General features: G+C 39.7%; 1 long non-coding RNA gene and 1 pseudogene across 1 annotated transcript; one reads left to right on the top strand and one right to left on the bottom strand.

The window, feature by feature from the left end:
• The first annotated feature begins 78 nt into the window (after positions 1 to 78).
• Positions 79 to 25,180, top strand: LOC143657896 (uncharacterized). The gene is made up of 5 exons (XR_013163013.1): positions 79 to 286; positions 4,680 to 4,805; positions 6,392 to 6,609; positions 22,372 to 22,591; positions 24,540 to 25,180. It is a non-coding gene; the product is annotated as an uncharacterized LOC143657896 (long non-coding RNA).
• On the bottom strand, positions 15,338 to 16,541 carry LOC143657724 (ATPase PAAT pseudogene; annotated as a pseudogene).
• Positions 25,181 to 25,643: the final 463 nt, after the last annotated feature.

Genomic DNA, 25,643 nt, shown 5'->3' with positions numbered 1-25,643 from the left:
CGGCCGGCCCGCGCGCTCCTCACTCGCCGCGGCCCAGACTCACATTCCCAGCATTCCCGAGGAGCCGCTGGGGGCGCCGGGGCTGGGACCCGGGCGCTCCGCGGGGGGCAGCAGAGAGCGCCCGGCACCCGCCGAGTTGAGGGCGGTGGTGGTCTTCGCGGCGCCCCTTCCCTGAAGGCCGCCGTCGCGATGCGCCTCGCCTTCGAATCCTGTCCCTAACGCCCCTTCCCGGATACTCCACCACGGCCACCGCCAAAAGCTGCCAGGCACTCCCAGGACTTCTCAGGTGGCTCGACGACAGGGGCAGTAGGGGGGTGGAGGTGGGGGGACAGCTGTCTTTCAAGTTAACCTTTGGAATGGGGGTCGGGAGTTTTCATACCCTAGCATCCTCTCATTCGTTTATTTTTCGTTACGAAGGTAAGGGATTCATAGGATTTCTACTCTCTTGTTCCTCTAAGGAAAGGAGAGAATAGATGATGAACAAGGGAATAAGATAAAAGATCAAATTAAACATTATCATCACCGTCATCATCGCTGCCGTCATTCATTGGGTGCCTCCTCTGTGCCCTGTAGCCTGCGTATATTGTCCCATTTAAGGTAGGAAGGTGGTGACTGAATTCATTGAGACACACCCACACAGTCACACACACTCAAGGTAAAGCACAGAGGATTTCCCTGGAAAAGCTTCCACTCAACAAGTTTAGAGCCCCAGCGACTGCCATTGATATTAGGACAAGGCTTGAAAATGTGAGCATCTCCAGACCTGGTTAGTCTCTCTCATTCTGAGTAGTTTGCAGGATGAGAGCAGTGATTTTCTTTCTGTCCTGATGAGTCTGTTTCCCAGCAATTTCAGTGGCCACATATAAACGTCTCCTGCTGGGAGGCTCAGACAAATGAAGCAAATCAAGCAGAGGTATGGAATTAGCCTAGTGACTTGGCTCGTCCTTTCCTCCCCTGGTGGGGAGTCGAAGAACGTGAAATCTGCACTCAGAGATCTGCACTCTTCGAGGATATTCTGAAAGCAAACCAAGCAATAGCTAGTGTACTTAGTTTCTCATAGATATATTTGATGGCCTCTGCTGAATAGGTATGTGATAAGAGAGCCTTGCTAGGAGTCCTCTGAGAATTCCTAAATCCCATATATTTTCAAAAAGTACCTCCTATGGTACTTGTATTTTCTTAACTAACTCACTGAAACTGTGAGATGTTTACCCATCTTTCAAAAGAATTGGGTAGCATACCCAAGTGGCCCAATTAAGAATTTTTTTCAAATCTATGCCCAATGTTCACTATTTCTTTTACCTCTCCTTCAGTTTTCCTTTTTTAAAAAAAAAAAAAAAAATTAGATCAGTTTTCCTTTGATTCGTGAGTTCCAAACAGGAATCCTAGGACTTCAAGGTGCCAATTTCTCATATATATATGCTAATGTACATTTTTCTCCAGGGAGAAAATACATGGTTCTGAACAGATTTCTTTCAAATCGGTCCTTGACCCATAATAGATTATGAATAATCATATTAAATAGAAAGTGAGTTTTATGTACTAGAACAAAGACTGAAAGACTGGAAGTTTTAGGGGTATTAAGCACATCATCTCTACGCTTTCTGGGACTTAGTTTTCATATCTGAAAAATTAAAAGCCTGGACTAAAGGATCTTAAGATCCTTTCCAACACCTACATTCTCTAACATGGTTAGTTAACATACACTGCCCACATACACTGCTCATAGCCATTGTGAGCAGTTATTATCTTGAGGGATCTCACTCCTCAAGATAGAAAATTATAAAATGTTAGACTGATGACTTTATCAGTCCCAAAGAGCCTCCCAAATTTGTGTTTTATGTAATTTTTTTATGTAGCTCCAAGTTTTTTATGTGATTTTTTGTTTGTTTTGTTCTGTTTTTTTGTTTTATCACATTTTTCTTCATTCTCACCATCCCTTCCCCAGCAAGTTAGAGAGAACACACTTTCATGGCAGGTAATTTTTCTCACACATTCATTCATTCATTCATTCAACAAATCCTTCTTGAGCATCTTGAGCATTTTGTGCTAGAACCTGTGGGTTCAGAATCCCTGCCCTCAAGAACAGCGTAGTGAGGGAACCAGACCAGAAAACAGGCAATTACAACACTTCCTATGAAGGAACAAAGCTCTGGACCCCATGAGAACGTGGGGGAAGGACAGTCAGCCTTCTCCCTGGGGTTCAAAAAAGGCTTTCCAAAGAAGTGCACACAAAGTTAAGACCTGAAGGATGAATTGTTGCTGGCCAGGCAGAGAGGATTATGGCCAACTTATGAGGAGACTTGCCTGCCACATCAGCTTTCCTGCCTTGCCCAGAGTGATATCCTGCATATTCTGTGAACCCAGCCATAGCAAGTCGGATCTGCAATGGACACCTGACTTTGGGTGGGCCATCATGGGCTCTCTTCCCCGAATTGAAACTTGGCTGTGAGAATGAGTCAGTCAGCTGATATTGAATGGTGAGCTTGTGGAATGTAGTGACCCAAATCAGAGCCATGACACTCAAAACTGTGCTACCAGAGTCATCGGAAGCAAGATCTAAGACCTTGGCAAGGATCTCTGCAGAGCAGAGAATAAAGCAGATGTGTGGACAGAAACACAGATTCCTGAAGGTGTAAAAGATTTGGATGTCTAACTGCCTATTTGTCATCCCCAATGTGAGTACATAATCAGCATCTCCAATATGATCAGGATCAGCACTCCAGAATTTTATGTCACAAACTTGCTTGTCTCCCAAGCTCACCCATCAGGTTGATGATATCACCTTCAACCAGTTGCTCAGGCCCAAACCTAGGAGCACCATGATTCCTCTTTTCTTATATCACACATCCAGGCTATCAGCCGATTCTGTCAGCTCTGCCCAGTGCTGAGCAGAAGCATATCCAAGCCTGAGGCAAAATGAAAAATATGCAACCCTATATGTAGTGTTTGAACGGAGTGGGAAAAGTTAATAAAAGCTCTGCTGTTTGAAATCATGACTATATACAAGACTCCGTGCTCCTTGCCATACTGAACTGGCAGATTAGTTCACCTGCCATTGTCAACCCTGATAAACCTGTCCTTTGGAATTCTTGGTGGCCAAGCAGCTCTGGAAACAAGACCTGGTTGGAAACAACTGTTCTCATTACACCATGATGTGTGGTCCCTAAAACAAACAAAAACCAGCAGGTTTTTTTCCTGAATTTTGACATTTTGTTCATTATGCATTTTTGCATTAATTTAGCTTTTTTAAATATACTGCATTAAATGTTATTTATCTCAATTACTGCTATTTTGGGGCCTCACTAATTCTCGAGGTGAATGCCTCACTCATTTTGGCTTAATCTGAGTCCTGGCTCTACCTTCAAGATATGTTCCAAGTCCAACTGCTTCTCACCATCTCCACAGCTACCATTACCCAAGGCCCCATCATCTGTTCCTCCCACCTCCTCACTAGGCTGCTCCCACTCCTGCCTCCTACCCTTTACTCTCCACAAGCAAAAGTGGGGATTCTTTTGAAGTATAGATCAGATCATGTCACTCCCCTGCTCAGAACCCTCCATGGCTTCTCATCACATTTGGAATAAAAATCCATGCAGAGCTCTACATAGCCTGGCCCCTGGCTCCTCACTGCCACCTCTCCCTTTCTGCTCTCGCTAGCTCCCTCAGCCCCGGCCACCTAACCTTCTTAGTCTTGCAAGCATTCCAAGCACTTGCCTGCCTCAAGGCCTTTGTACATGCTGTACATGCTGTTCCTCTACCTGAAACTTATCCTTCAGACATTCATGATGCTTAATTCCTCACCACTCAAATATCACATCTTTCCATTGCCCTTCCCTGATCACCAGGGAAGAAATTGCAGTTTCCATCATTTTCTAGCCCAGTACCTTGCTTTATTTTTCTTCATGATACTTATCTTTCCTGACATTATATCATATGATCATATGTACATTTTTTTCTCTCTCTCCCACCAGATAAGCCTCATAAAGAGCAGGGTTTGGGTTTTTTTTTTTTTTTACATCTATATTCCCAAGGCCTAGAATGGCACCTGATACCACCTAGCAGGCACAAAATAAATAGTTGTTGGATAAATAAATAATAAATCACCCCTTTATGTTTGTGGTCCTTGCAGTCAAAGAATTGAAAATAAAGTTTGAGAAATACAGCACTGCAGACAGAGACACCAGCCAGGGCTCAGTTCAGGTCAAGAGAGAGGCAAGTTCTGGCACCAAAGCAATTCATTCAGGTCAGGGCAGTGAATAAGGGGGTGGGAAGATAATTGGGCCCAAATCTCAGCCAAGGTTAAGGAGTTTGACCTTGGACCTGAGAGCAAAGGGAAGTCACAGAAAGGTTTTATGCAGAAAAATGTTATGATAAGAATTGTGTTTTAGAAAATTCCCTTTGGCTAAGCCCTGAAGAATGGGTTGAGGAGGCTAGAGAGGATATAGGAAATTGATTAGGAATCTGGTTCAAACCAAAGATGGAAGTGGCTTGAACTAGGGTGGTGTCAGTGGGAATAGATGGGGAGTTGGCAGTTCCAGTAATACTGTAACAGCATATGACAAATATTTGTGTTGCCTGTGATACATACCAGGCCCTGCCCTAAGCAGTTTATGTGAATTAATACACTTATTCTTCACAACCCCCTTTTAAGATACCACTATTATGCTATTTTACAGATGAAGGCATTAAGGCACCAGGAGGCAAGGTAGCTTCCCAAGGCCATACAACTAGGAAGTTCCAGGGCTGAACTCCAAATCCAGGCAGTCTGGCTCCAGAACCCATGTTCAAGAGATAGGTACAAGGTAAAAGCAACTAGACTTGTGATTGGGTGTGGAACAAAAGAGAGAAGCCAAGAATGCTCCCTGAAGCCTGATTGAAGCAAGTGGGTGAATAGTCTGCCATTCACTAAGACTAGAAATAAAGATGGAGCATGGAGGTCACAGGTTCGTGGAAAATTCAGTAGGTTCACTTTGGGGCTTTTTAAATTTGAGATGCCAGGAACCTCAAGATGTAGATATCCTGAAGGTGGCTGTCTCACTGTGTTTTGAGGTCAGATAAGAGACACGTGATGAACAGTGTTTGGGGGTTGTCACGTTTGGTAACTAGAGCAGTGGGCATGACTGAGGAACCCATGCCAGCCGTTAGAGTATCCACAGGAAGAAGCAAGTTAGGTGAGAAATAAAGTCCCTAAACAACTCAGTTATTCAACCTTCTTAAGCATGTGGTCATTTGAACAAATCTCTTAGGATAGTGTTTTGCTCAAGAGAAACATCACTGGGGTGCCATAAAGGAAAAAAAGTCCCAATTAACTGGCCTTCTACCATCACCATAGTTGACTAGGTCAGAAATAATTACCTGCCCTTGGAAGTCAACTTACTAGTTCAGCTAAGCCAATCAGATTCTCTTTGCCAAGAATGTTTTAAGACCTTTGTAGGCCCTAAGATTCATAGGGAATATATAAAAACTCAGCATTGTCTAAATATATCTGTTTTTCCTGTGAAAATGTTTGAAAGATATGTTTTAATGTTTGCTTTTAAATTTATTTAATGAAGAATAATTCATTTTATTCACATCTGGCTATGATTTGTCCATAATCATCAAGCATACTTAGTAATTATTGTGAGGTGAGGAAAAAATCTAATCAATAATTGTATTCAAATGGAAGAAAATGTTTGTAAATATGAAATAAAGTTGGTCAAAAAAGTTCTGTTTCATGGAAATTTGAAATTAAGCCCTTTATTAGTTCCAATTTATAATTTTCCTTTTAATTTCACTGCATGCAAGTCTTCCACGGGCCTGCAAGAATTTAATTAAATGCCCATATAGTTTTAAATTGCATTGATTTATTTAGTTTCCTGGTTTCCAATAACTTTGCATTTGCTGGTTCTGGCCTCTCATGAGGTCTGGACTCCCCTTCCCTCCCTGGAGTCCATGAGAGACCCTTCTGTCCCTCCAATACATACATGTCTTTGGTTGTTATTGGTAACCACAGGTAGTTTGAGTGGGTTTCTCATCCTTGCAGTCACAAGTACTGCCTGAATTGAAAATCCAGCTTCTTGACATTTAAATAAAGCCCTTTCACTCCAGTCCACTAGAATCCAGGGCTAAACTGACTAACTGTCAGATTCCGCTAAGAAAACAAACCTGGGGAAAACCTTATAAATATTGTGATAGATATTATTAGGGCCAGGGAAGGTTCCTACTCTGCTCCTGGAAGATGCTGGCAGATGGCTATGCTGAACCCTGAGCCTGCTATTTTCCATAAGCCTGTCCCTTTCACTTCCCTTCCTTACTGACTGGTTTGGCTATTTAAGGATAGTTCATTAGCACCTTTTAAATTATGCTGAAACTAAAATTAGGAGGGCTTTTTAACATGTCCATTTTTCAGGAACAACTTCAAGGTGCAGAAGTGCCCTTGGAAGCCCCAAAGAGAGGAATGACTGTAGGTGAGGCTTCAAAACCTCTAAAATACTGCAGGCTTGCATTGCGTTTTTGGCCCCACCCAAAAACCATGGATCCGTTAGATTTGTGCTTTCTGCTTCTAAAGCAGTTACATTCGAACACCTCCATGTTTTCTTTCAAGAAATCTAAAGGCATTATGAAAAGGTAAGCTAGTCAAGAGAATTTTACCTTGAAATCCTGTCTGCAGTTGCATCCATGTGCAGGCTGAAAGGACAAAGCAAAATCTTTAAGCTAGCTTATAATGGGATTCATTACATGAGAGAAAATAATAAAAGTGGATGTTTTAGATGAGAAAATATATGGATATAAATAAATAAATAAATAAATTATAGCAGGGACAAAAGGTAAAATAAATTGGGTACATGGAAACACTAGTGGTCAATGAGAGGGAGGGGTGAGGGGTATGGTATGTATGAGCTTTTTCTTTTTTCTTTTTATTTCTTTTGCTAGAGTGATGCAAATGTTAAAAAAATGATCATGGTGATGAATATACAACTATGTGATGATATTGTGAGCCACTGATTGCACACCATGTATGGAATGTTTCTATGTCAAGAAGATATGTTTGTATGTTAAGTGTTTACAATAAACATATTTTTAAAAATTGGGTGTTTTTTTAAACATGAAAGATGTTTAAGATATAAAAATATATACCTGATTATTTAATATCAAGAATACAGCAGACACCAACCCTTTTTCTGTTTTCTCCGTAGCAGCAAAGTTCAGAATTTAATAGTTGTGTGTCCTTGGATAACTTACTTTAAACTTCAGTTTTATTTCATAAAATGAGAATAATTCACAGTTGCTTCTCAATGTGAATGTGATGGGAATAGAATAAAACCACACAGGTAAAGTCCTTACACTTCTCAACAAATGGTGGCTTCTATGTCTGTAATGATGATCATGTTAAGGAAAATAGTTAAATTTATGTTTCACATTCTCAGGAGTTTAAATTAATCTGTGAAACGCCATACTAAATAGTCAGGACAAAAGTGACGCAAGTGAGACACACCTTCAGCACAAAATTTAAGGGTGTCCTGAAAATCTCAGTAATCAAGATAAATAATATTTTAATACAATATTTAATAAAAGACAAACCAGAAAACTATGGCCCTTGGGCTAGCTGAATGTAAATAAGTTTTATTGGAACTTCTGAGGAATAGAGAACACACACAATAAAGAGAAAGAAAGGGCTAGAACTTCAATTATAGAGATTTTCCACCCTGGACTAGCAAACAAGAATTTCTTATACTTGGGCTTTTAAACAGCAGTCAACTTTCTGAGCCTGGAGTTCCTGGGCTGCTGAGAATGCCTGCGTTCATCTATTATCTTTACAGTCTGGAGTCTCTGTAGGCAGGATAAAAACATCTGCTCAAAGAGTGGGTTCTCATTGTGGGAGAAAGGAGCACAAGCCACCAGGAAATGTTCCTGAGGACCAGAATGGATTTGTTTATCCCATCTGACCACAGATTCAAGGTCCATGAAATACCAGCTTTTATCTACATATTTGAAGAGTAAATTAGACAAACGTCTGAATAAACACTCTAAGCATTTGATAAATATGAGCCATTTTTTAGTAATCAGAGACATGTTTATGTTATTTGGGGAGTGGAATCTGCAGTTGCACTGCACAAATACAAAGCCCATTAATCAGCCTGGTCAGGACAGAGTTCACTGCTTGATAAAGGTAGAATGGGGCATGGACCCAGAAAACAGGGAAGAGGGTACTGGTTTTCCTTCCAAGCATTAGGTATATAGCTCCTACCACCTACAAGAGTAACACAAATTACTGAATGTTCTAACACCAGACAATTCCTGTAGACAGTACAAAGCTTCATAACCTTTGTTGCCAAAAATTCATCCATTTCTTGAAACAAGCTTTAGATCAGCTCTGAGAAAAAGTCCTTTTCCAAACAAAAGCTTTGCTCATTAAATGAAAGGAAACTCATTTGCTTGGAGGAGAAGAATGAAAGAAAACAAGTTATTTTAAATGATAAAAATATGTACCATATTGGAACAGCTTTAGAATGATTGCTCTTGGGTTTGATTAATGAGATACATTATCAACTGAGAAAACAAACAGCTTACTGGTTTAGGACATTTTTATTTTAACCTTTTAATGAAAAGCTTAATTTTTTTTCAGCTTACAAAAAATAATAAAAGTGTGTTGTGAAATGAAGTTTAAATATTCCAGAAAGAGTGAAAATCTACCCTCAGAGAAAGCCAACACTTTTTATTATTCTAGCCTGGTGTGTATTCCCATGGGATTTTTTAAAAGTATTTTTAACACTTTTTACATTTACATTTAACTATACATTGTGGCTATGGTTTTTGTCTTGTGGTGCCCCTCACCTCCTCCTTCTAGCTTTAGACCCTGCCCTTCTAGAATCAGAAGTTGTCACATCATTCTTCTTCTTTGCCATAGTGATTGGGCCAGGGGGTAGACACATGACCATAGTGAGACCAGTCAGCATCCTTTCCTGGGGGGTTTCAGCTAGAGCTCTGCTCTTTTCTAGTTAAGGTACTATAAGAAAATAATAGCAGAGTTGGTGGCATCCATGATTTCAGACTCATAGAAAAGCTGCAAAGAGTGAGAAACAGAGGCAGGGGACAGAAAGAGAGAGAGTCTTGACCCTGACAACACTCAGGCCTCTGTTTCCATCACTGAAGACACTGAGTTCCTATTATTACCAAAGCTCCTTTGTGCAGCTCTTTATTCAATTCTCTGAGTCACACCAGCAGTCTTCCAGTTCTTTTGATGGTGCTTGACCATAAGTTCTACTCCTTGCTGAAGCTATTTCTCGTGGTTGTCTGCCACTTGCAACCAAATGAATCCTAATACTTTTTTTTTTTCAGTCCATGTGTATGTCATGGACAATTTCCACGTCAGTGCATATCTCCTTTGTCATTTTCAATGGCTGAATAATAGTCCATTGTACTAATGAACGTTTAAAACCTTTTTTCTAGAGCTGGGAACACAAGAAGGTTTTAAAACTGATAAACGCAGAAAATTTTATTTAGCCTGAAGAGCTGGGGCCACATCCAAAGTGATGATTATTGTTATACAAATGAGAGGCCAGCACAGATGAAGTTTAAGTAGCGCTTATAGCCCAGCCTCCATGCTGTACTCATCATAGCGTTTAGTGGAGTGTAATCTGAATAAAATGAGTCCCCACTGCTAGGGGACCAAAGACTGCCTTAGGTATGCCAATTTCCCCACAACACCTGGCATAGTAATCTTGAACTCATCTATTCATTCACATAGTCTGTTTGTTAAACAGTCATTGAATGAATTTGAGAGGAGGTTATGTTTGCACCTGTTCTTGAGGTCTGAAACCTTCAGTTCAGTTGGTACCTACTTGGCTCCATCCAAGGATCTGGTCCCCAAAGTTTCCAGCATGCGATTTTCAAGATATAGAGCATTGTAATAAAGGGTTAAACTTGGGTTCTGTGTTCACATAGTAATGGGATCAAGTTCCAGGTTTTCCATTTATTAGCTATGTGGTCTTGGGCAATTTATTTAGCCCCTCTGAGACTGTTTCCTCATCATAAAAGAAAGGGAAAGAAATTAATAATACTTGCTTCATAGATATTTTGAGAGGATTAAATAAGAAATCGCATGGAAAGCTCCTATGACTGTGCTAAGCTCATAGTAAATGCTCAATAAAAGTAGGCTAACAGAATCATCTTCGTGATACATAACAAATGCTGCTGCCAGGGCTTGATGCTATTTCCACTTTCCAACTTTCTCAACTGCCTGTATGACTTTCAAAAACTGTTCTTTCTAAAGTTTCAGGAACACACATAAAAAAGCTGAGTGCTAGCCAGGAAACATTTGGAAGCAAAAGAATCCTAAAAATAAGAAAGAGATACATAATTTTTTAAATGTTGAGTTTCTCTTTAAGAGCAGAATTACCCTGTGGGTAAAGTTGCCAAGTACAAACAGGTACAAAAAGGACAATTTCCTAGAAACTTCAGGAAATAGTTTGTGAAATAGAATTCAAGAGCCTTTTCCCCTAATGGGTTTGAAGGCTCGGGAACTCAAACTATTTATTCAGAGAAAATTCACAGAAGCAAATAATACAACCTGGATTTGGATCTAATTTAATACCTTCCAAGAAATGGGTTACTTCTTGCTGTTTCTGCTGCTTGACATCCTTCTCTACACTTCTCTACCACTGTTATACTTAGCTAACTAATATTCACGCTTTAGCCTCAACTCAGATGGCATTTTCTCCAGAAGACATTCCTGAGCCCTCTGTTAGGTGCCCTGCTATTAATCTCCTTACCCACTGCACTTGTCCTTCACAGCTCTTATCAGGGTAATAATGAAATAATTGTTTGATTCATAGACTCAGTGCTGTTTACCCATTAACCTGTATACTCCAGCTCCACCAGAACTAGGACCACTTCTATTACACTGACCCCAATGTCAGGTCTATTGTAGTGACATAAAAAATATTTATTGACAATTTGAGAAAAAAATCAGTCTTACTCAATGAAATCTTATTATAAGCTTTGGAAACTCAAAGAGTAGCTAATTTGCTAAGAAGTTTTCCTTATGAAGGTCAGAAGAATGCCTTTATCCAATGTAACAACAACAACAAAAAAAAACACAGCTATGTGATGTTGTATCATCATCTATGAAATTAACTGGTTTCAGGAAAGAAAGTGATAATTATTACAATTAGCACTAATTGAATGTGTAACTGGCTAAGAGAAGTTGAAAGAGATTACCAGAAGAGGAGACTTGAAACTCCTATCTTTTCTGTCTGCACAGTCACACCTGAAAGTGAAGGTCCTGGACAGAAGCCAGAGAGACAGAAGCTTCACTGATGATGCCAATCACCTTCTCAAAGTCCCTGCAATGTTAGGTTTCAGCACAGCTTTGAGCTGGAAGAAACTTCTGAAAGAGCGTCCCCCATCCCAGAGCCAGCTAGCTTCAGTGATGGGGACTCACTATTCCATTATTTTATGATTTGGAGGGTTAGGAAGTTTCTTCCGATATCAAGCTCAAAGTATGGCACATTCTCCTCCCACCCATAAAACCATTCTGCTCCACAACCGGCGCACCAGGGTGAACAGTTCATTTTCTAGGGTCAGACAGTCTCGTGTTTGAGTCTTCCTAGCTGTGTGATCTTGGGCACATTCCTTCAGCCATCTTGAGCCTCAGTTTCCTATCATGGACAATTAATCTTAACCTGTGCTCAAGATTAAAGGACATAAGGCTTGTCAAATACAAAAAAAAAAAAGTGCTTAACTCATGGAAAGAGATAGATGCGAGTTATTTCTCCTTCCACATGGAAAGCATTCAAATCTCAGAGGACAATGACCCCACTTAGCCTTTCAGTCTCCCAGTCCCTTCAGCTATTTCTTCTATGAAATGTTCTGTGACCTCTAGCAAGTCAGTGTCACAATGGACCTCTCAAAATTGAATCAATTTCTGCAGAAGATGATAATTCTAACTCATACCTATTGCCATGCAGGCACATAAAAGGCAGGTCTCTTCTACTATGCCCTAAAATTCTGTTTATCCAAGCTAAGATTTTCAACCATATTAGAGGCCCCATCATACTACTGACTGAAGTTTAACTGAAGCTATTTTCAAAGTAAATTTTTATTGTTCTTGTTTTCTAGTTGTAAAAATAGTATATGTCTAACATAGTAAATTTGCAAAGTCTTGAAAAGCAGAAAAATTAAATTCTTCCATATTCCTACTATCCAGACATAAATCATCATTACCATTTAGTGTATCTCCTTCCATTTTTTAAACATTTTTTATTGTGAAATATAACTTATATGCAAAAACTATTAATTTTAAAGTATATTTTAACAAATAGTTATAGAACAGATTTCAACAAAAGCTTTTGATTTTAAGAAGTTCTGATTTATCTAATTTTTCTTTCCTTGCTTGTTTCTTTGGGTGTAAAGTCTAAGAAGCTATCTCTTATTACTAGGTCTTGGAAATGTTTCCCTATATTTTCTTCCAGGAGTTTTATCGTACTGGCTCTTATGCTTAGGTCTCTGATCCACTTTGACTTAATTTTTGTATAGGGTGTAAGGTAAGGGTCCTCTTTCATTCTTTTGGCAATTGGTATCCAATTCTCCCTGGCCTATTTATTGAAAAGACTATTCTGTCCCACTTCAGTGGATTTGGGGGCCTTATGAAAGATCAAATGACCATAGATTTGATGGTCTATTTCTACACTCTCAATTTGATTCCATTGATCAATATGTCTATCTTTGTACCAGTATCATGCTGTTTTGAACATTGTGGCTTTATAAGAAGCTTTAAAATCAGGAAGTGTTAGTTCTCCCACTTCATTCTTCTTTTTTAGAATATTTTTGGCGTTTGAGCTCTCTTCCCCTTCCAAATCAATTTGATAACTAGCTTTTCCAAGTCTTAGAAGTAGGTTGTTGGAATTTTGATTGGGACTGCATTGAAACTGTAGATCAATTTGGGTAGAACTGACATCTCAACATCTTACCTTCCTGTCCATGAGCAAGTAATGTCTTTCCAGTTATTTAAATTTTCTTTGATTTCTTTTAGCAGTGCTTTGTTTTCTGTGTACAGGCCCTTTACATACCTGGTTAAGTTTATTCTTAAATACTTGATCCTTTTAGTTGCTATTTTGAATGGAATTTTTTCCTTAACTGTCTCCACAGGCAGGTCATTGCTTGTATATAAAAACATTACTGATTTTTGCACATTAATCTTATATCCCGCACTTTGCTGAATTTGTTTATTAGCTCAACTAGCTTTGTCATAGATTTCTCAAGACTTTCCAAGTATATGATCATGTCATCTGCAAATAATGAAAGTTTTACTACTTCCTTTCCATTTAGATGCCTTTTATTTATTTTTCTTGCCTGATTGCTCTAGCTAGAACTTCCAGCATAATGTTGGATAATAGTGGAGGCAGTGAGCATCCTTGTCTTGCTCCCGATCTTAGGGGGAATGCTTTCAGTCTCTCACCATTAAGTATGATGCTGGCTGTGGGTTTTTCATAGATGCCTTTTATGATATGGAGGAAGTTTCCTTCTAGTCTTAACTTTTAAAGCGTTTTTCTCAGAAAGGGATGCTGAATTTTGTCTAATGCTTTTTCAGCATCAATCGAGCTGATCATGTGATTTTTCCCTTTTGATTTGTTAATGTGCTGTATTACACTGATTGATCTTCTTGTGTTGAACTACCCTTGCATGCCTAGTATAAGCCCCACTTGGTCGTGGTGTATAATTTTTTTAATGTTGGATTGGATTTGCAAGTATTTCGTTGAGAATTTTTGCATCTATGTTCATTAGGCAGATTGGCCTGTAGTCTTCCTTTTGTAACATCTTTATCCAGTTTTGGTATTAGAGTGATGTTAGCTCCATAAAATGAATTAGGTAATGTTCCTTTTTCTGCAGATTTCTTTAAGAGTTTGAGGAGGACTGGTGTTAGTTCTTTTTGGAATGTTTGGTAAAATTCCCCTATAAAGCCATCTGGCCCTGGGCTTTTCTTTGTAGGAAGATTTTTGATTACCACCTGAATCTCTTTACTTGTAATTGGTGTATTGAGATCTATTTCTTCTCGAGTCAGTGTAGCTTGTTCTTGTGTTTCTAGGAATTGGTCCATTTCGCCTAAGTTGTCTAGTTCTTTGGCATATAGTTGTTCATAGTTTCCTCTTATAATTTTTTAAATTTCTCCAGGGTCCGTGGTAATAACCCTCTTCTCATTTCTGATTTTGCTTATTTGCTTCCTTTCTATTTTTTTCCTTGTCAAACTAGCTATGGGTCCATCAATTTTATTAATTTTCTCCAAGAACCAAATTTCAGTTTTGTTGATTCTTTCTATTGTTTTTCTTTGTTCTTCAATTCATTTATTTCTGCCTTAATTGTTATTATTTCTCTTCTTTGATTTTCTCTGGGGTTAGTTTGCCCTTCTTTCTCTAGTTCCTGCAGGTGAGCAGCTAAGTACTTGAGTTTTGCTCTTTCTTCTTTTTTAATATAGGCATTTAGGGCAATCAGTTCCCCTCTCAGCACTGCCTTGCTGTATTACATCAGTTCTGATATGTTGTATTCTCATTTTCATTTGTCTCCAGGTATTTATCAATTTCTCATGCAACTGCTTCTCTGACCCACTGATTGTTTAAGAGTATGCTATTTAATCGCCATATATTTGTGAAAGTTCTGTTCTTTGGTGGTTATAGATTTCCAGTTTCATTCTGTTATGGTCAGAGAAAATACTTTGAATAATTTGAATCTTTTTAAATTTGTTAAGACCTGTTTTGTGCCCCAGCATATGATCTATCCTGGAGACCATTTCATGAACACTAGAGAAGAATATATATCCTGGTGCTTGGGGGTATAACAAGCTATATATATATATATATATATATTAGGTCTAATTCATTTATCACATTGTTTAGGTTCTCTATTTTCTTATTGATCCTCTGTCTAGTTGGTATATCTATAGAGGAGAGTGGTGTACTGAAGTCTCCCACTATTATTTTTGAAACTTCTATTGTTCCCTTCAGTTGTTTTTTTAAATATGATATTAATATATATTTTTGATGATTCCAAAATTCAAAACATGATTTACAAAGAAAATGTTACAATGGCCTTGACACAACCCAGCAAAAAATGTACAAATTATAATTCCCGAGACTCCTTTACATTTGTGAATTTACATTTATACTTCAACCTCTATCTGATGTTCATACCACTTCAATAAAATTGCCTGAGAAGTGCTCAACACCTCCAGTTATAGGCACTTGCCTCCTTTCAAAGTAGTCCATTCTACACTGAAGAATATTTATTTCCTATAAGTTTGCTAATAGTGAAATATAAAAGCTCCTAAAATTATTTCTGGTAGCATATTTTCAAGCATTATTCATTGAGACAAATCTGGTTCTTCCACTACCAAATCTAAGGCACATTTGTGTAAACCACAAATACTTATGCAATACCACAATACAATGCCTTCACCGGGCTTGGTGATGTTTTCCTGTCATTTGGTATTATATCGCACATGGAGATGGTTAACTTGACTACATACTTTCTGAAGAAAAGTAAGTAACTTATATTTAGGTATATTTGAGTCGTAATTTCCTTTCTTTGGTAAGAAAGAGGATCCTGAATTTTTAAGGTCATTTTCCAGAAAAGTATTGCTTTGTGGCACCATTTTATATTCGCCGAGCTTGGTAATATTTCCTCCATCAGGTACTTGTGTATTTTTATCAATGTAAGCTTTTAAGTCTTCAGTCACTTTTGCAGATGCCAATTGAGTTCTAAAAGGAGAAGGTGTGGAAGATGACTTGGCTAAGGCTCCTGAAGCAAATGATGACTTTAGTCCAAGCACATGTTTGTGTCCAGCATTTCCCAAAACCAACTCAAGCTGCTCTCCAAAAGAAATAGAATTCTCCTGCTGAAATCTAGCCATAGTCCTCAGTTGCTGAGCTCCAGGTGATAACTTTGAGCCCATGGACTTCATTAAGGTTTGAGTCTTATCTGAGTCTATTCTTGATCTCAGAGCAGGAGAGCCTGTGGGAGAATTTGCTGAAACCAGTCTCATGTATACCACAACTTTACTGATGAACATGCACTGCTTTTCACCAAAGGAAAGCATCTTTATCTTACAAGCAAGTGTGGAGGACTCCAATTTTAGATATTTTTTTGTACAAAACAATTGTCTTGTGTTCACTGTTATCCAGGACAGTACAAATATTCCTGCCCCTACTAGTTCCACAATACTCTCTTGAGTATACTTCCATATTTCTGGTTGAACTTAAAATGCCAATAGAAACAACTTCCTAACCAATAGGATCACACTGCAGGTATAAGAAACAGGGGTTTTCCTCTTGGTTGTTCAGTTTCCTCTCCAAAATTACCAGATCCGGGCAGAGAACAGGTGGTGCCAGCAGCTCTTCCCAATCAAAATTCATGGGGCAGAGGCCTTCCCGGGTGAGAACGAGGCTGTGGGTCAAGGCCCTGCCCATGGCATCCCAGGAAGAGGCCAGCATCCAGTGGCAAGTCAGTCTCCCATCCTCTATCCTTATTTCCATTTCGCCATCTCAATCCCAGGCCAGATCCAGAACTTTTCTTTCCCTTCAGTTTTGCCAATGTTTGCTTCATGTACTTTGGAGCTCCTTGATTGAGAGCATAATCATTTATGATTATGTGAACAGTGAATAGTCCCTTTTATTAACATGTAGTGTCCTTCCTTGACTCTTAGGACATGTGTGTGAGTTAGATTCACTTGTCAGCTTGGCCAGGTGAAGGCACCTAGTCTTGTTGCTGCGGACATAAGCCAGTGGTACGTGAACCTCATCTGTTGCTAATTACATCTGCAGTCAGCTAGGAGGCGTGTCTGCTGTAATGAGTGACGTTTGACTTAATTGGCTGGTGCTTAAATGAGAGATCCCAACTTAGCACAGCCAAGCAGCTCGGCATTCCTCGTCTCAGCACTCGCAGCTCAGCCCAGGCCTTTGGAGATGCAGAAAGAAGTCACCCCGGGGAAAGTTGTTGGAACTCAGGGGCCTGGAGAGAAGACCAGCAGAGACCATCCTGCGCCTTCCACGTAAGAAAGAACCTCAGTGGAAAGTTAGCTGCCTTTCCTCTGAAGAACCAACAAAATAAAATCCCCTTTTATTAAAAGCCAATCTGTTTCTGGTGTGTTGCATTCCGGCAGCTAGCAAACTAGAACAACATGTTTACATTTGAAGTCTATTTTGTCTGATATTAGTGTAGCTACTCCTTCTTTTTTTTGGTTACAGCTTGCATGTAACCATCCTTTCACTTTCAATCTATTTGTATATTTACATCTGAGATGAGTACCTTGTAAACAGCATAGATGGCTCCTACTTTTTAATCCATTCTGCCAATCTGTATCTTTTAATTGGTGAGGTTAGTTTGTTAACATTCAAAGTTATTACTGTAAAGGAGGTTCTTGACCCTACCATGTTATCCTTTTTTTTTTGTCAGATTTATATATTCTTTCCCCCCTCTCTCTTTTTATCCTTTAAGTTTCCCTTACAGATACTCTTCAATTCTGTGCCCTCCTCCAGACCTCCCTCTCCTGTCTTTTTTTTTTTTTTTTTTCAGCCAACAGGACTCCTATTAGTATTTCTAGCAGGGCAGGTCTCTTGTTAATAAATTCTCTCAGCATTTGTTTGTGAAAATTTTAATCTTTCCCACATTTGTGAATGACAACTTTTCTGGATAAAGAAATTTTGGCTGGAAGTCTCTCTCTTTCAGAGTCTTAAATCTATCATACCACTGCCTTCTCGCCTCCATCGTGCCTATTGAGTAGTCCACACTCAGTCTTACGTTGCTTCCTGTGGATTTGGTGAATTGCTTTTCTCCTGCTGCTTGCAGGCTTTCTGCTTCTCTTCACATCTGAGAGTCTGATTAGCAAGAGATTAGTGGTGGGTCTGCTTGCATTTATTCTATTGGGGGTTCGTTGGGATTCTTTGACTTGCATATTTTTATAAGAATTGGGAAGCTTACCCCATTATAGCCTCAACTAATCTTCCCAACCCTTTACTCTTCTCTCATCCTTCTGGGATACCAGTGATTCTTATATTTGTGTGCTTGTGTGGGCCATCATTTATCTGAGCTCCAAATCCAATTTTTCCACCTTTTTTGCCATTTGTTCCTTTGTGCATTCAAAGTCAGTTGTCCTGTCCTCTAGTTCACTTTTTCTTTCTTCTGCCTCTTCATATCTGCTGTTGTGTATACATATTATATTTTTAATTTGGTCTACAGTATCTTTCATCTCTATGAGATCCATTATTTTTCTGTTTATTCCTTCAAATTCTTCTTTATGTTATTCTAGTGTCTTTTTTATGTCCTTTATGTCATTAGCTAAACCACTGAATTTATTAGGAGATTTGTATGAATGTCTTTGATTGATTGCTTCAAATTCTCAGGGAAGTTTGTTCATTTGGCTGGGCCATATCTACCTGCATCTCCATGAGCTTTGTGATCTTCTGTTGGCTTCGAGGCATTTGATTATCTTGATAAGGTTATTTTGCAAGTTGATTTCCCTCACTCATCTAAGGTTTTATATTTGCTTGGGTTTGCATTGAAGGTCTCCTTTTGCTTTTGGTTTGTCAGTGATTCCCCACCAAACCACATGCAGGAGATGGAACTCTACTGGAAGATTTCTGTTGAAAGCTAGGTAGATAGGCAGAAATTGCCATACTTCACTTTCATACTTCACTTTCTGTGTCTTCCCAGCATCTGGCGCTCTAGGGCCCCCTCTTCCCCTCAAGCGCACATCTCCCTGACTGCGGCAGCCAGCCAAGCAGGATAGTGACTCGGTGCAATTCCGGTCAATGCCACTGGTCTTGAGGTGCGCTGAAAGCCACCAATCCAGGGCTGCATGGTGGGCAGTGCACCTCGGCAGAGAATCCATCTGTGGGTCCGATGAGTCTCCCGGTCACCAGGGTCTTGCTCAGGGACTGAATATTTCAACTGCTCCTGCCGTCAGCCAATGTGGAAAATCCTGGCGGGACGGCACAGCTCACTTCCTCTGCTGTGCCTCTCCACCTATGCATAGAGGCTTCAGGCATCTATGGGAAAGGGAATTGGTAGCAGGACCAACAAATTTCTTTCACTGGCCAATTGTCAGACCGGCGCCGCTTTGCATCTCCTCCTCCTCCCAAAAGGGGGGCTCGCCAGTCTCTGCAACAAGCCAGGTGCCAATAGCAGCCTGCCTCAGGGGTCAGAGGCAGGCATGCGCACTGTCTTGAAGGCCTGTGCACAGGCAAACCAAGTCTGCTGGCTTCTGGGTTCCCCACGGGAGCTCCTGGCTACTGAGCTGAGCAGGAAAACCTGCCAAGGTAGCTACAGAGGCTGGCAGGAGTGCAGGGGCACTCCACCCTCTTCGGGACCTTCTCCATCCTGTGCACAACCAGCACACTCACCACATTCTCTCCATCCCAATTTCTCTACTTTTTCATCCAGGACCACCTTACATAGTACAGAAGACCCTCTCTGGTCACTAGCATCCTGGAACTGCTATTCCGGTCATTTTTCTGTAACTTCTCTAGTTGTTCCTTGGAGCAGGGGTGAAAGCAGCCTATCCTATTCCACCATCTTCCCAGAAGTCCTCTCCTTCCATTTTTAATTTACAGGTGAGTTGACCTCCAACAACCTCAATTTACATCTTATCCTTTGCAACAATATCACATGACCATCCCTAGCAGCAAGGGAGGCTGTGAAATGCAGTCTCTTTTTTCTAGGTACTTTGCTGCCCTGAATAAAATTTGAGTGTTATTAATAAGAAATATGGAAGAATGGATATCCAGTGAGCAACCAGCTGTGTGTGTTCCACCGATACTGTTGGACATTTGGTTTGTTCCCAATTTTTCCATACTATAAACGTTTTGGTGAAAATCTTGTAGGAAAATATTTGTATCTATCATGATTATTTCTTTAGGATATGTTCCTAAAAATGAAATGAAACTGCAGGGTTTAAGGATACATATATCTTAAAGCTATTCCTACATATTATGCAATTGATTTTTAAAAAAAATATTGGATTCTAAATTCATTGTTCTTAAATTTCACCCATTTAATAATCTAGTGATCTAGCACCTCAATATGAATTCCGTTCATCCTCCCAGGTTTCTCCTATTTAAGTTATTAATAAAAAGGGTTGGGACAAGATTTTGTAACATGCCATGATAGAATTTCTCCCAGTTTAACACTGAGCCATCAAACTTTTTCTGGTCACAGTTGTTTAAAGAGCCATGGTTTCATTCCTTATTCATTCAACAAATATTTTCTGAATGCCTGCCATAGGCTAAGCAGTGAGCTAGACAACATACAAACTGGAAAAGCCCCCATTCCTGCTTCAAGAAAGTAGCCTAAAATTACTTCTAGCCAGCTCACATTATACCATGTTATCCTACGGGCTTCAAAGAGACTTTGTGAAATGCTTTGTCCACAACAGGATACATTTTGTTGACAATATCTCTCACTCTTTTGGTCTAGGAATCAGACTTAATAAGGAAATAAGGTCCATCATACATATATTATGCAAGCAATCATAAGTGGCAATAGTTTGTACTCTCCCCAAGCAAAGCACAATACCCAATGAATAGCTATTGAATGAATGAATGAATGTGTGTGAATAAATTAATATTTATTCATTCTGAGACCAAAACAGGGCTTACGGCTGCATTTTAAAACTTAATAAAAAATTTTTTAATTAAATACAATAAACATAATAAACCTTTAATTTTCTTCACTTGGTATGTCTGAGTTGTTAGCAAGTTTATGTGTGTGTGTGTGTCTATATAATTATAACCATGTTTTGCCAGCTCAAAATAAATGGTAGTGGGTTAATAAGATTCCAGAGAGTTACTGCACTGTGGTTATTTTTATGGCCCTCTGTATTAATTCTCAAAGCCATTAAAAATCCAAACATTTAAATAAAGTAGACTTAATTATGGATGAAACTCACAGATTCATCTTATCCTTATTATAAGATAAGAAATGGAAAAGAGTCAAATGTTTTATCTGTTTTATCACAGCTCAAAACCCTTCTTCTTTGGGCAAGGAAATGTTTATACCATAAGAGAAATACTTTAATTGCTTCTGATTGGAGGATGTGCCCAAATTTCCAGGAATATGACTAACACTTGCCCCACCTTGCAATGACTGCAGATGAAGCGTGGGTGAGGATGTGAAAATGGCAGGTATTGCCTCAGCACCAGGGTCACTAGTCTGATTGTGGTCATCGAGTGGAATTCAGATCTTTTGGTCTTCAAAACCACAGGTTCTTAATCACTAAGTTACTTTCACCCAAAATCTGTTTCAAGAATAGAATCAATATCTGAGCTTCCAAATATTCTCGCACACTTTGCTGTTGGAAGGAGCCTCTACCCTCACAGCTGAAATGGGGAATCCACAAATATGGGTAGGTCCAGAGGCTCCTTCCAACAGCAAAGTGTGTGAGAATATTTGGAAGCTCAGATATTGATTCTATTCTTGAAACAGATTTTGGGTGAAAGTAACTTAGTGATTAAGAACCTGTGGTTTTGAAGACCAAAAGATCTGAATTCCACTCGATGACCACAATCAGACTAGTGACCCTGGACAACTTATTTAGCCACTTTGGAGAAGGGGGAAACTAACTGCCTATCTGGTTTTTATGAGAATTCCATGAACTAACACATGGAACGCTCATAACACAATGCTTGCTCAAAGTAAATACTCAAAGATTATCAACTACACAGATAACCGACACCACAGGCTAAGTTAAAGGTTGACAGCAGGGCACCTATATGTTCTAGAAGGCTGTCCCCCACCCCAATCAAGCTATGTGTATTCAGAGTTGAGTACTCCAAATTTCATGTTTGATCCAAAACCTGACCAAAGCTGAGAGAGGAATACTTGCTTTCCTTGATTGAGCTCTAGTGGCAAGTCAATTGCATTTTTCAAAAAGAAAAAGAATGTATTTTACCTAAGAAACTTTTATCAGGATTTGCATAAGGGAGCTGGGGAATTTTGATGGGAAGGGAGGTTAGGAAGGAGATGAAGAGGGCTACACCGGAAAGACTGAAATAGGTGAAGACAATTTGGATTCGCTTTTAGATACTGATAACCATCTCCCACTCATTGCCCCTCAAAGTCAAGTCTGAGTCCTGTGAAGGGGAAACCTCTAGGCAGCAAGTGATGGAGCCCCTTCCATTGGGCAAAGGTCAAGTGAGACAAGGGGAAGAAGCAGAGCTCATTTGGGGTCCAGGTGACAAGTACAACACTAACAGTAATAATAGTAACAGCAGCCACCCTTAATGAACATGCTTGTGCCAAGCACTTTACATGTATCAAAACAATAACTAATATTCTTTGAGTGCTTACTATCAGGCAGTAGTCGAAGTGCTGAATAGGCTTAATCTTATTTAATCTTCACAGCAACTCTTTGAAACTCTACCATTCTTGCCGTGTCATAAGAGAAAGGGAAGCTCAAAGAAGTGAAGTGACTTGCCCAAGCTCATGCAGCTTGTAAGGCCAGACTTTAACTGGGTCATCTGCCTCCCAAGCCCAAGCTCTTCACCTGCTGCTGGACAACTGTACCTCCCACAAGTGTTACGCTCAAGTCAGCTCCAGAACACCCAGCCCCGCCTTCCGACGAGTGAGTGCCACTTCCAAAGTCGCTGTCCACATAACCGCAGGGTACAAGTTTATACCAGCCTCCTCAGAGTGGGCTGCGGTTGGTGTTCCAATTTTAATCAGCAGCAGTGCTCAAGTAGTTCTGGTCATTCAGTACACTGGGAAAAGCAGCTGGCAGTCTGTCAGAGCAAACGTTGCAAAATGTAAAGGTTGGAGTAGGGAGAGCAGGGAGCAGATGTAGTCTCCAGTGGTAATGAAGACTAAAGAACACATTTCTTCCATGAAATTGACTTCTAAAGCATAAAATGTCAAGTGAGCCTCAACTTCTGGGCAGTGGAAAATTTTCCGAGGTTTATAACCATCACTGAGATATATATTTTTCAGTATCTACATGATCTGTCCTTGCTTTAATCCATTGATTTGAGAAGATGCACTAATTAGAAGTAGCCCTATTCACAGCACCTTTACCCCAAAGGGCTGAAGTATGTCCACACCATAAGTAAACAAGGGGACAATAAGATTTCTGTTTCCTCTCTACTTTCAAGACTTGCCTTTTGACATTAGGTAAGTAATTTTACCATAGGGAGTTCATTAGTAGAAAACTTCCTAACTGACCCTCTTACGTGGTCATTCACCTGGGAAGACCCAAAAGTAAGCAAATAAGGGTTTTATTCTGTCACTGGGTTTTGTTATGATCTCAGGCTGTTCCCATTGCAGACAATATCCTTTGCAGCATTTACGGCAGAAGTTGACATTGATGTCTGCTGGTAACGCATTTTAGCTTTCCATTTGTTTTATTCACTTCATCCTCCTCACAACCCTTTGAGGAACAGAGTGCTGATATTAGCCCAGGATGATACTAAGCAAACTAAGGCATATGGCCAGGACTAGAATGCTGACCTCTGACCTCTTCAATAAATTCATAGCCAGCCACACTTGTATGGTTGCTCCATCTTGAACACTTTCTGGAAGTATAATATGAGCCTTAAATAAATGAAAGTGCACATGAAAACTATGGAGCCTGAGATGGGGAAGATTAAACACAGAGACCTCTCAAGCAGAACTTGAAGAATTCTGTAATAATAATAGAACCAGCCACCACTCATTGAACACTGGCTGTGTGGCAGGACTGGGCCAAGGGCTTTACTTACATTTCCTCAGAAACATTTACTCATTTAGCACTCACCACAATCCTGGGAGGTGGGACACAGTATGCCCCATTGCAAGACAAGGCACCCTATCTCAGAGTTTAAGTAATTCTCACCAAACCTAGGCATTTCTGAAATCACAGCCATTAATGATCACCAAATCACTATTCTGCTTCCTGTAATTCATGGACTGGAAGAAGTAAAGGCAATTACTTTAAGAATTTGGTAGTCTGGACTTTAAAATAGCTTATCTTAAGATTTTACATGCCAAAAAAGAATAGATGAGTGTTATTAAGGGGCATTTTAATTATTTCCACATTTGTCATTGCTGTACCTAAAACAGCAAAGTGGTAGAGCAGGCTGGCTGACTTTGAAGTAGAAAAGTGTCTCTAAGTCTGTTTTCTCATCAGTGAATTGGGGATAATATTTATCCCACCTCACAGTGTTGTGAGAATTCAGTCATGTGATATAGAAAGCATTTAGCACCCCATCATTGTTACATAGTAGGTGCTCAATGAAAGAAAAGCACAGGTATTTTTCTCATGATGTTGATAATAATAAAAGCGAAGGATGCAATTGAAATAAGCAAAAATTTCCGAACTCAGATTGTAGTTTTTATTCTCTTCTGCACTAAAAACTATTTCCCACTGATGGGTGTTTCATTGGTTTTTCCCCTAGAAGCTTAGATTTTTTACTTCGTTTGGTGGGAGGGTTCTGGGGCCATTATACAGTGATGGTGCGTCTGCTTGACAAGTAGAAAGTAGGATCAATAGCAACAGTGGAGTAGAAAGATGTGATTTATTAGCTCTTTTCTTATTGCAGAGCCAGTCCAGGGAGTGCAGATGCAACGGACAAGGGCCAGGCAGGAGCTTCCAACTTATGTCCATATAAGAAAACAGTGATATTAGAGCATCTGCCAAATGGCACGCAAGTGCACAGGGGGCTGGCCTTTCTTGTTTAAGCTGAGGAATTGCAGTAACTGGTAGTAATGGGAAGTCCCAGGAGTATCCAAGTTTCCAAGTGCCCCCTACTACATGTGAAGAGACAGTCCCCTGCTCCAGCTGGCTGATTCTTTGTCAGGCTCAATACCATTGGAAATGTCCTGAGGATGACTTACTCATACCCTTCAAAAAGGCTGCCGAAAAAGCCTTGTATAGCAAATCTCTGATATAGTTGGTTTTCTTTCAATGTTGACTTGTCCGAAGCCATATAGTTTGTGCATTGAGATCCCATTTTCACACCCATAATTATCATGACCTCGGGGAAGTCAGAACTCCGTTTTCTTTATCAGTAAATAGGGGATAACAACAAAACCCAGAGTTAATTTAAAAGAATACAGCTTTGAAAATAACACTGTGGTAAGGTATATATGTATATGATAAACTAATTGACACAATGCTGTGACTTAGACCTAAAAGACCTTTTGGGCCTGCATCAGCTACAGATTTTTTTGTCAATAAATAATTCTCTCCTTTGTCTTTTTTTTTTTTTTTGCCAATTTGTACACTCTGCTTATAATTTAGAGTGGTGTATCCCCAAGAATCAAAGTGCATTCCATGAAATGCCAGTCCCATGAGATGCTTGTAGAAGATGGACCGGACACCATAAATCTCTCCTGGACAAACCCAACACTCATTAGCAAATTAAAGGCACTAAGCAAATGAAGTACTACAGCAGAGAAACCTATTCTGGTTATTAGTCCTTGGAACGCTTAGGTACTTTAACACCTGTTTGAAGTCTGTGAAATTAGTGGTCCAGGGAACATATTTTAGAAAAAAGAGTTCTGAACTTTCATGTTCATCAGAATTGTCTGAAGAGTTTGATAAGACACAGATGTTCTGGGCCCTGCCCCAGAATTTCTAATTTAGTCCATTTGAAAGGTGGGAGGGAAGAGGCAAAAATTTGCTTTTCTAACAAATTTCTAGG

Source organism: Tamandua tetradactyla, chromosome 15 (assembly GCF_023851605.1).
Source record: "Tamandua tetradactyla isolate mTamTet1 chromosome 15, mTamTet1.pri, whole genome shotgun sequence".
Lineage (NCBI taxonomy): Eukaryota > Metazoa > Chordata > Mammalia > Pilosa > Myrmecophagidae > Tamandua > Tamandua tetradactyla.
The sequence above is the reverse complement of the archived record's forward strand: the minus strand, read 5'-3'. Positions and strand labels throughout refer to the sequence as shown.